At 43.7% G+C, this 10357-nt stretch overlaps 1 pseudogene; it reads left to right on the top strand.

Annotated features, from left to right (window-relative positions):
• Positions 1-8850: 8850 nt before the first annotated feature.
• On the top strand, positions 8851-9517 carry LOC102240471 (annotated as a pseudogene).
• Positions 9518-10357: the final 840 nt, after the last annotated feature.

The following is a 10357-nucleotide window of genomic DNA, read 5'->3' as shown; positions in this document are numbered from 1 at the left end:
AGCTATATCGCTCTTCATTTCTTCTTGGTTCTTACCTAAGTTATTGATTTTTTCATCCATTTCTTTTTGAGTCTTACATAAGTTATTGATTTTTTCATGTTTCTTCTTGCTTCTTGCATAAGTTGTTGATTTTTTCCTCCAACCGGTTTATGCACACTAGGACCCTTAATCTGAATTCTTTTTCTGTCATGTTGCATGCCTCTGTATCACTTAGCTGCTTTTCTGGCGAGTCCTCCTTTTCTTTCCTTTGGGGGTTTCTTTGTCTACTCATGTTTGATCTCACCGACATATCTAGATGTTGAATCGTTTAGTGGCTGCTCCCTGGGTGGCAGTGGCTCCTCGAGCTGTGGTTGCTCCTCGGGCGGTTGTGGTAGCAGCTGCTCCTCAGTTGGCAGCAGCTCCTCTGGTTGGTGCTGTTCACAGCTGTGGTGGCTCTTCTGGCTGGTGAGAGGAGGCTTCATGTACAGCTGCTGTTCCTCAGACAGAGGGTGTGGTGATCAGGAGGCTGCTGTTGCTTGGATCTTTCCATGAGAAGCAAGACTCCACATAGTCGCGCCGTCCCAGATCCGGTGTCTCCGGGTTAGCAGCCGATCTCTGGATGCCGGGTCTTTGGGTGTAAAGTATACGTTTCCCTTCTTCAGGCATTTTAATAATTTTGATTGTGAGCTCATCCTCTATGAAAATATTGTGCAGCCCTAGTTCAGTGCCCTGGTGACTTTTATTGGCTGGAACAATTTTTATATTCTTTTCTTAAGTTGGGCTTTCTTGAATCATGCTGTTAGTGTAAAATCGAACCCAAAATGTGCATGAAGTACAGTTACAAATTCCCAGGAAGGATTTTTTTTCTGACTCCCAGTGCAGTAAGTGACACACAAGCTTTCTTGTCATGCCTCTGTGATTTTATGTGGATAATTCTATAGTCTAATCTTTTATTGAGGGTGTTGTTCTTTAAGGGCCCACAATTGCTGTAACAATCTTGATTCTCCCTTACTTGCATCAAACTAAAGCTCTACCACCTGTTTTGGCAGGATTATTGATATTCAAGCCTCAAGAATTTGGGGGCTGTCAACCCTACCTCTGGGGCATTCACAGTATTAGCTCATATGCTCACTACTCTGGTTTTTAGCTTACTCTTTATTTCTGACTTATGTGATTTCCTTTACTTTCCACCAAGCTGCACTTAAAATCATATTTGTCCTATTTGCATTACCAAATATTTGTAATGGTTTAGTTTCTAGACAATTCTAGTAAAAATGGACACACAAACTCCCCCTGCCCCACTTTTTGTTTAGTTGCAGCTGTTATAATTTTTCCTGTATGATGTAATGAGTATGAAGACCCACCTGAATTCAGATGCAGTATTCCTGAATTATTAGGATGAAGGGAAAGCTTTTAAGTCGCAAGAGAGCATGGCTATGTGTTCCGAAGTTGTGCAATATGGTGGCCTTGAGTGAAGGTCAAAAGGTGCAGCTAAGTGGTGTCACTCAGTCACTAATAGGAAGGAGAAAAGCAATGACAGACTCATCTGAACTTTGAAATGTAGCTATCATTCTGGAAACAAAAGTCCTTTGAAGAAACTGTACAAATCCAAGGTGTCATCAGCCTTGGACAGGGGAGCTTACGTAATCTGCCTGGTGGAGGACACTGGTGAGATATGCAGATATGGGATACTCACCTTTTAGTCAGAAGCTGCTAGAAAAACAGTTTATGGCAGTTCTGCCTCTGAATCCGAATATAATGTGTTTCACTTCACAAGAAGATCTGTTATAGATGTCATGCCGGTGACATTTCGCAAGTAATGATAATTCCAATTTACAAAACTGCAAACGACATTTGTGCAAGGCCAGCCAATGAAGTCAGAAAGGCAAACTTAATATAAGAAAAGATCATATGCAAAGGACCATTGGATTATTTTCTATTTTGAATGTCTCATCGGTACTTCCTGTGCTCCAGAGAAATGCTTGTTACTAATTAATTTTTTTAAAAGTTAAAATGGAATGCAGTTTTAGAAGAGATAGTTTTAGGAAGAAAAATTTGATCTTAGGGTGACAAGCATTTTTATTAATTTCATTACAGAGAGATTGGAATTAATTGAATCAGATAAAACTTTTAGAAAAATTGATGTTCAGAAAAAGAACCAATAAACTTTCCAATAGCTTATTAGTTTGGGGCAGAATCTCTTTAATATAATGAGAATATTGAAGAGGGCCTAGAATTGCCCAGGAATGTGCTGGTGCCCCATATAGCAATGATGTCATTATTTAATCAATCAGAAATTAATGCACATAGCTTTGTGGGGTTTCCTGGCCGCAGGTAATGTGGCAAAATGTGCTATTCTATAAAATCTGTGTTTGCCTTTTCTTCCTGACAGACAGCTAGACTTGCTTTCCCAGACTTTCTTGCAATTCAGTATGATCATATGACTGAGTGAATGTATGGAATGTGAGTAGGAAATATGTGTGAGTCACTTCCAGGCCTGGACTATAAAAACTTCACACTGACTCACTGACATGCTCTTTTCCTCTTTGGGGTGATTGGGGTGACAGTGCCCAGGCGACCTTGGAGGCTACATATTTAAGATGGTAGAGCCACCATCAGCTTGGACTCTTGTTTGATCATGTGGAGTAGAGCTGTCTACTGAACCTCCAAAGAGGTTACATTTTTACTGTGTTAAGCCATTGCATGTCTGTATCTATTTTGTTATGACAGCCTAACCCAGCTGAACTCATGCAGACTATAACAAGGACACCAAGGATATTAGCCACCCATGAGACCTTGGTGTGTGTGTTTCCAGATACAATATAATGCTTTTCCCTAGTGTGACTTTTGAAAGGTGCTTGGCAGTGTCTCTGACCATAGTCTTCTGGAGAGGGGTCCTCTGCAGTCCCCCTGTCTCCCAGAGCCTGGAATCTGTGCTTGCTGTCTCTGTGTCACCCATGGCAGCCAGATCGTCAAACAGCAGTTGCTCTAAATGCATGTAGCTTCTGGATACCTGATTATTCAAATCCCTGATCATATGAAACTGGGCTATGTGTTCCCCTGACACACCTTCTTAGAACACTGGGTTTTATTTGAAGATTCAGAGGAGAAAGTATCATTTTCATATTAAAATAAACATTAATGGGAAGAATGAAAAATTGGATGAATTTCAAAGACCAAGCATAAGACTTCAAAGAAATTTCAAGTTTACATTTGCAGTTCTGGATCAAGTGCATAGACCTCCCCTGGGGGACTTGTCCACTGTGTTTTATTTATTGTTATTCTAAGGGTTTTTAGGTTTTAATCCAATGGCCAAATATTTTCTTCCAATTCAGTGAAGACATGTAATTCAAGGCTTGTCAGATTTGTTATTGGCCTCCTTTCTCTTACCATTCCCCTCCCGCCCTGCCCACACTTTCCAAAAAAGAAGGAAAGAGATAAATTTACTACCCAAGCATATAAACTATGAAGTAGCTTTAAATGTGCCTCTCAGACAAACACTGGGATGGGCCAGATTCCCTTTCAGTCTGTGGCCTCAGAGACCTCCCATCTTAGCTTCCCCTTCTAACCCCCCACTTGTCAGGAATGCGGGAGGAGTTCTCAGGCCCAGGTCCCACTGCATTTCTTCACTGTCAGTCCAGAAAGGCCTGAGCTTGTGAGCTGGAGTTGCATGTTATCTGTCCACCTGGCACAGAGTGGCCAGCTTCTGCTCTTAGAGATCTTGTGTATAACACCCGTTATGAGCATTTTTTTTTCTTCTCCAAAAATGTGTGTCCTCTTCTGATAGGCAGTGTATTTTCAGTTAGCACCCACTCGGGAAGGAAACAACTTCTGGATATGGCAGCAGTTTAGCAAAGACCTTCTTACTTTCCGGGAGTGGACACCCCAGCAGTTCATTTTGAGCTCATGATCCACATCCCTCTTGCGCATTCATAGTCCTGCCTTGTCTATGTCACCTTCTTCGATTTCTGGATGTGTGTTTACTTGACTCTGGTGAAGATAAAGCTCCTAGGGTCAGCTTTGCTTCCAGAGAGAGCCAGAATGAAGTGGTGCTATCACTTCACCTTCTGAGAGGTCCAGAACAAAGCTGGAGTCAGGACCTTGACTATAGCTGGGAGAGGTCCCTGTGGCCTGAATGGTGAGCCATGGCCAATATCAGAGGAGCAGGGACGACTCTCCAGGTCTCACTTCTGGGTGGGTTCTTTTGCATATATATATATATATATATGTAATTGATTTCAGAGAGGATAGAAACATCAGTGGTGAGAGAGAATCACTGATTGGCTGCCTCCTGCACGTCCCCTACTGGGGATTGAGCTCGCCTGGGCATATGCCCTGACAGGAATTCAAACCATGACCTCCTGATTCATAGGTCGACACTCAACCACTGAGCCACGCTGGCTTGTCCAGCTCTTCCAGGAGGATTGTGTGATGGAAGGATTAGGACCATGCTACAGGCAAGCAGGAATGCTTTGACCGGGGTCTAAGTTCCTGAAACCTTTCCCCCATTTCTCCCTGGAATGAGGCCTCATCTACATGTTTACCTTTCAGTGTTGCCTCCTGGGCTTCACAAGATCTCAGGCTAAGCCAAGTCCAAGGAAGGTCCCACACTGGCTCAACACCTGACCATGTGGTCTCAAACAGGGCCTGACAGCTGTGTTTCTCATGGACCTTGGAATGCTGAGTGGCACCTGTGTTGTCAGAGACCTGTGCCCATCTGCTATTCCTTTGGAGCTTCATGCCTCTTCTGGTCCTTCCCTGCTTTGGTGAGTCCCTCCTTATACCTGTGGTTCAGGTGACAGTTCATTCCTAGTTGTGTTTCTATTTCTTATTCTCCTTGTTGTTTTTCGGTGATATACAAAAGAAGAAAGGGGATCGTGATACTTTCTCCAGCTCCTTCTGCCAAGCCTCTTTCTGTTCAGGCCACTCTGGGGCTGTGTACCAGTGATGGATGCCTTACGTTAGGCACCCCTGGAGAGATGGTACTAGTTCATTGTTGGTTGTCTAATATATAGTAAAATGAACACTTATTCATTTAAACCAGAAAAAGCATGTGTGGCTTCAGGCCTGGAACAGCCTCAGGGGTGGAATAGAGGTGGCTTCAGCACTGGAGACCTGTCCTCACAAATCCCAGCCATGGTGTGTGTGCTGCAGCTCCACCGGCATCGCACGGGAGGGACACATGCCCTTCTGTCCTGTGGTAGATGGACTACAGAGGCAAGGGGGACCCATGGTAAGGCTATCTGAACTCATCTTTCATTCTGGCCTATTTCTTATCAAACCAGTAATGTCAAGGTGTAATCTGAGGGCCTCTATAGAGCTGCTCTAATGATGATCTGTGCTTTAGTCCTGTATTAAAACTATGTCTTAATTTCTTTTGGGTAAAAATTGATGATTTTCACATGATCAATTCATCAGTGCTCCAACAAAGCAACTCTAACCATGCTGGTCATCCTGGTCAGGTTTACTTCTGCCCAAAATGGGGGCATTTAAAATAATGTATATTTTGCATCATGAAAGGAATCCACAGATTGAAAATTTGGGAAATCTCTGGCTTGCCATATTCTTGATATGTGGGAGCACAGGCAGGACTGAAGGTGGAATCACCTGTAGGCTGGTTGCCAATGGTAATGTGAATGGGGAATGAGGCATCAAGAAGTGTCCCATGTGGTACACCTTATTACATGTGAGCGTGGCCGACCAATAAGAACACGACCAGGGAGTCAGCCAGGTCAAGTAAGAGCCTAGAATTTTCATAACCATGCCTTATTTTCTCTGGTGTAAAGCCAGGATCATAAGACCCTTTTTGAGTCTTAAATTTAAAAAATCTTAGATAAAATGCCTAGTATACCATTAAGGCTAAATAAATGTTATTTATCTAAATGGAAAATTATAGTGTGGAACTACCACTTCCAAAACAAAAGTTTACTATTAAGAATGGAAGATTGGGGTGAAAAAAACAAGGCTTCTATTAAAATACATATTTTATAGGATTATAAGAATAATGTAGGATTCCAAGATTGCTGCAGAGTAACTGGAAGTGGCACCCACTTGCTCCCAGCACTAAACCAGATTTACAGGTAATTAAGAGCAATCAACCTGAAAAACCAAGGAGTACAGAAGAAGCCACATAGAGACTGGTAAGAAGTATAGAGAGTGGAAAGGGAGAGCCCCCTCACACAGGTGCAATGTGGCTGAGAAGCCGGAGATATACCATGGCTGCAGAACTCCTTCCCCCTAGGTGCCCAGGGTCTCAACCCCACATGAGGACCCCCAACTCAGAGCAACAAAAATGAGAAGAGGATATTGTGTGGCATCTGGTGGTGGGTCAGCGGGAATTCGGTCCACTTGGGAGACTTGTACTGCACCCTCCCAGGGAAAGAGCACTCCTAAAGTTATAGCGCCAGCCTGGAAAGTTCACTGTGGACTCTGACTGCTGGGGAGGCCACGCTGCCATACTCAGGTCCTGAAGAGGGGACTGCTGGCTATACCCAGCCGTGACTATAAGGGACCCTTTATTTTCCAGGGAGCTTTTGTTGTTTTTGTTCTCATCCAGGGATATTTTTTCCACTGATTTTTTTTTTCTAGTGGAAGGAAGGGAGAGGGAGAAAGAGAGAGGGGAAAAAGGCAGAGAAACAATGATGTGAGAGAGACATATCGATTGTTTGCCTCCTGCAGGCACCCAAACTGGGTCCAAGGATCAAACCTGCAACCCAGGTACATGCCTTGACCAGGAATTGAATCCGTGACCCTTTGGTGAGTGGACCAACTCTAACCATTTAGACACACCATCCAGGGCTGTTTTTTGGGGAGGCTTTTGGTGGAGACCCAGACAGTGACTAAACTGTATGGCTTGGAAAAGAGGAACAGTCTCCCCCGCCTCGAGTGCACATACGCACCCATCCCACAATCTGTTGTACCACTTGGCCTGCCCTGTCCTGCTGGGTTTGGCAGCACAGGGAAGCTGGACCTTTTGCTCCATCCTTCTGGGTTCGGAGCCTGAGCATAGCTGGGACTTTCAGCCCCACCCTGCTGAGACCAGCCATGCAGAGAGATCAGAGTGTCCGGTAGGGCTCACCTTGGGCCCATCCTACTTGGTTTGGTGGTGCAGGGGTTGGGGTGGGGAGTGGGGAGCTGCACAGAGCTAGGATTTCTGGACTGTGTCTCCCAGGGAGGCTTCTTCCTGGATGCCGAGGAGTGAGTACTGGACTGTGTGGCTGCATTGCAGGGAGGCAAATCCAGGCTTCCCTATGAGTTAAGCCTGCACTACCCCTGGAAGGAGAAGTGCCTGCTCCCCTCCTACAAATTGCAGGTATCACCCCCAATGGGAGACTGTTTGGATCAGCCTTGGATACCCCTGCAGGGTGCAGTTCCATGGGGGAAGGGAGAGTAGCTCAGAATGAGGACATTCAAAGTGTGAGACCATCAGCGGCTATTGTCTGGGACCAGGACAAAGTGCTTAGCCTTCTTCTGCCAGTTGGGCCGGCATCATCCTCAATGGGAAACACTTTTGATCCATCCCCCTGAACTCAGGGTGGCTGAGTTTGCTTCTGCAAAAGGGATAGAAGGCTTTACCCTACCTGAACCTGCAGTGAGCCTTTTTAGGGGGAACTGGAGTTGGAGACTCTGGCAGAGACTGAAGGGTTTTGCTTTAAACTGGGGGCTACTTTCCCCTCATTCAGTGCCTGACTGCTGATCTCCTAGTAGGGGACCCACTAGCCCATCTGGGCTAGCCTGGGCTCATCCTATAGTCTCTCTTTGGAAGGCTCTGGAAGAAGACCAGGTAACCTCATGGGGTGGGGGCGTTGCTGACAGGTAGAGGCAGAGCTCAGGGAGCCTTGGTCCTTTTACAGATCTGCTCCCAGCTCTAAGCTGGAAGGAGCTGACCCTTTTACACAGATTGGCCCCTCCCACACATATTCAGGTCCAGTACATGCAGACACAAACAGTGAATAGCATGGTAGCTACAGACAGGTAGCCCAAGACTGGTTACATACAATGCCTGACAGTGATCTGTACCTGACCCTACCCAAGTGGACCTAGGACAAACACAACCAGTGGTGGGCTTCAGACGACATCAGAGCTTGACACAACCAGCCACATAAGTGGCACAACCAAAGAGGAATTCCAGCAAGCACCAGACCCTGCTGAGAACAATCCAGCCGCAGAGGGTAGCCCCTGCACAGCATCTGATACATGGTGATTGAGGTTTAGCCTTATAATAATCCAGCCTGAAGAATTAACTCCACCCACAAAAGGGCCAACAGCATTCAGCCTCAACTACAGCATATAATCCACAAGAAACATTCCTGGGGAATAGAGCTCAGGTGATCAGAGAGATAGTGCCAATGAGCCCAACGAGACACCTAAAGACTGTACCTGCACAGCAGCTTGAACACCATGGTGGAGTTGAGCCTCAGTCAGCCTGAGGGTAAATACCAATCAAGAATGGGCCAACAGCAATCAAGACCTAATTAATAACAGGAGGGCCCACATAACCCACACAAGGGATATTCCTAGAGCACCCAGCTCAGAATATCAAGGAGACTGCTCCACTGATTCCCACAGGACATTGACTACATAAGACCACCCCACAAAGATTGGAAGTCATAGCAGTTCTATCTAATATATATAAACAAAAACAAAGAGGCAGCCAAAATGGGGGAAAAAGAAAAAGACCTAAAATAAAAGAATAAGAGGAATCTCCAGAAAAAGAGCTAAATGAAATGGAAACAAGCAATTTATAAGATAGAGAGTTCAAAGTAATGGTGATAAAATGCTCAAGGAACTTAGCGAGAACTAAAGTACATAGAAACCATAAAAAAGAACCAGTCAGAAATTAACAATACCATATCTGACATCAAGAATACAATGGAAGGAGTAGCAAGCTCTGAGGTTTTTAGTGCCACTGTCATTGTTCATCCCCTAAACTGCATCATTGCTGTGTCCCAGAACATGGGCATCAGCAAGAATGGAGACCTGCCTTGGCCCCTACACTCAGAAATGAATTCAAGTATTTCCAAAGAATGACCACAACCTCTTCAGCAGAAGGTAAACAGAATTTGGGTAGGAAGACCTGGTTCTCCATTCCCAAGAAGTATTGGCCTTTACATGACAGGATTAATTTAGTTCTCAGTAGAACCTCTGAAAGGAGCTCATTTTCTTGCCAAAAGTCTGGATGATGCCTTAAAACTTATTGAGGAACCAGAATTAACAAATAAAGTGGACATGGCTTGGATAGTGGGAGGCAGTTTTGTTTATAAGGAAGCCATGAACAAGCTTGGCCATCATAGATTCTTTTTGACAAGGATGATGCAGGATACATTTTTTTCCAGAAATTGATTTGGAGAAATATAAACTTCTCCCAGAGTATCCAGGTGTTCTTTCTGATGTCCAGGAGGAAAAAGGTATTAAGTACAAATATGAAGTATATGAAAAGAATGAGTAATGTGAAGGTGTTTTCTGATTCATTTCAAGTTGTTCCCCATCCCCTCCAAACAATTATGTATTTAACATTAGAGAAAGATATTTCTGTTAATTAGATATATGAATAATTATTTCTAAAAAAGAGAGAGAGAATACAATGGAAGGAATAAACGGGTTGGATGAAGCAGAAAATTGAATCAGCAATTTGCAAGGCAAGGTAGAAAAAACATCCAATCAGCAGGAAAAAAAAATTAGAAAGAATGATAGTTTAAGGGACCTTTGGGACAGCATGAAACCTAACAACATCCGCATCACAGAGGTAATGGAAGGAGAAGAAAGTGAGCAAGAGATAGAGAAGATGTTTGAAGATATCATGACAGAGAACTTCCCTAACCTGGTGATAGAAAATGTCACATAAGTTTAAGAAGCACAGAGAGTCCCAGTCAAGATGAACCCAAGCAGGCCCACATCAAGACACATTAAAATGGCAAAGGTTAAAGATAAAGAGAGAATCTTAAAGGTAGCAAGAGAGTTCCCATAAAACTGTCAGTGAATTTCTCAAGAAAAACACTTCAGGCCAGAAGGGATTGGAATCAAGTATTCAAAGTACTGAAAAGCAAGTACTTGCAACCAAGACTACTCTATCCAGCAAGGCTATCATTTAAAATTGACGGAGAAACAGAGTTTCACAGACAAAAAAAAAAAACCCACAAAAAAACAACTGAAGAAGTTAATTTTCATCAAATCAGTAATGCAATAAATGTTTAATGGACTGTTTTAAAAAGAAGAAGAATTAGAGAGAGAAACGTAGCTATAAAGAAAAAATGGCAATAGAGAAATACCTATTAATAATAACCTTAAATGTAAATGGATTAATGCTCCAATCAAAAGACATAGGGTAGCTGAATGGATTAGAAAACATAACCCATATATATGCTGTCTACAAGAGACC

Source organism: Myotis brandtii, unplaced genomic scaffold, assembly GCF_000412655.1.
Source record: "Myotis brandtii unplaced genomic scaffold, ASM41265v1 scaffold49, whole genome shotgun sequence".
In the NCBI taxonomy this organism is placed as follows: Eukaryota; Metazoa; Chordata; class Mammalia; order Chiroptera; family Vespertilionidae; genus Myotis; species Myotis brandtii.
The sequence above is the reverse complement of the archived record's forward strand: the minus strand, read 5'-3'. Positions and strand labels throughout refer to the sequence as shown.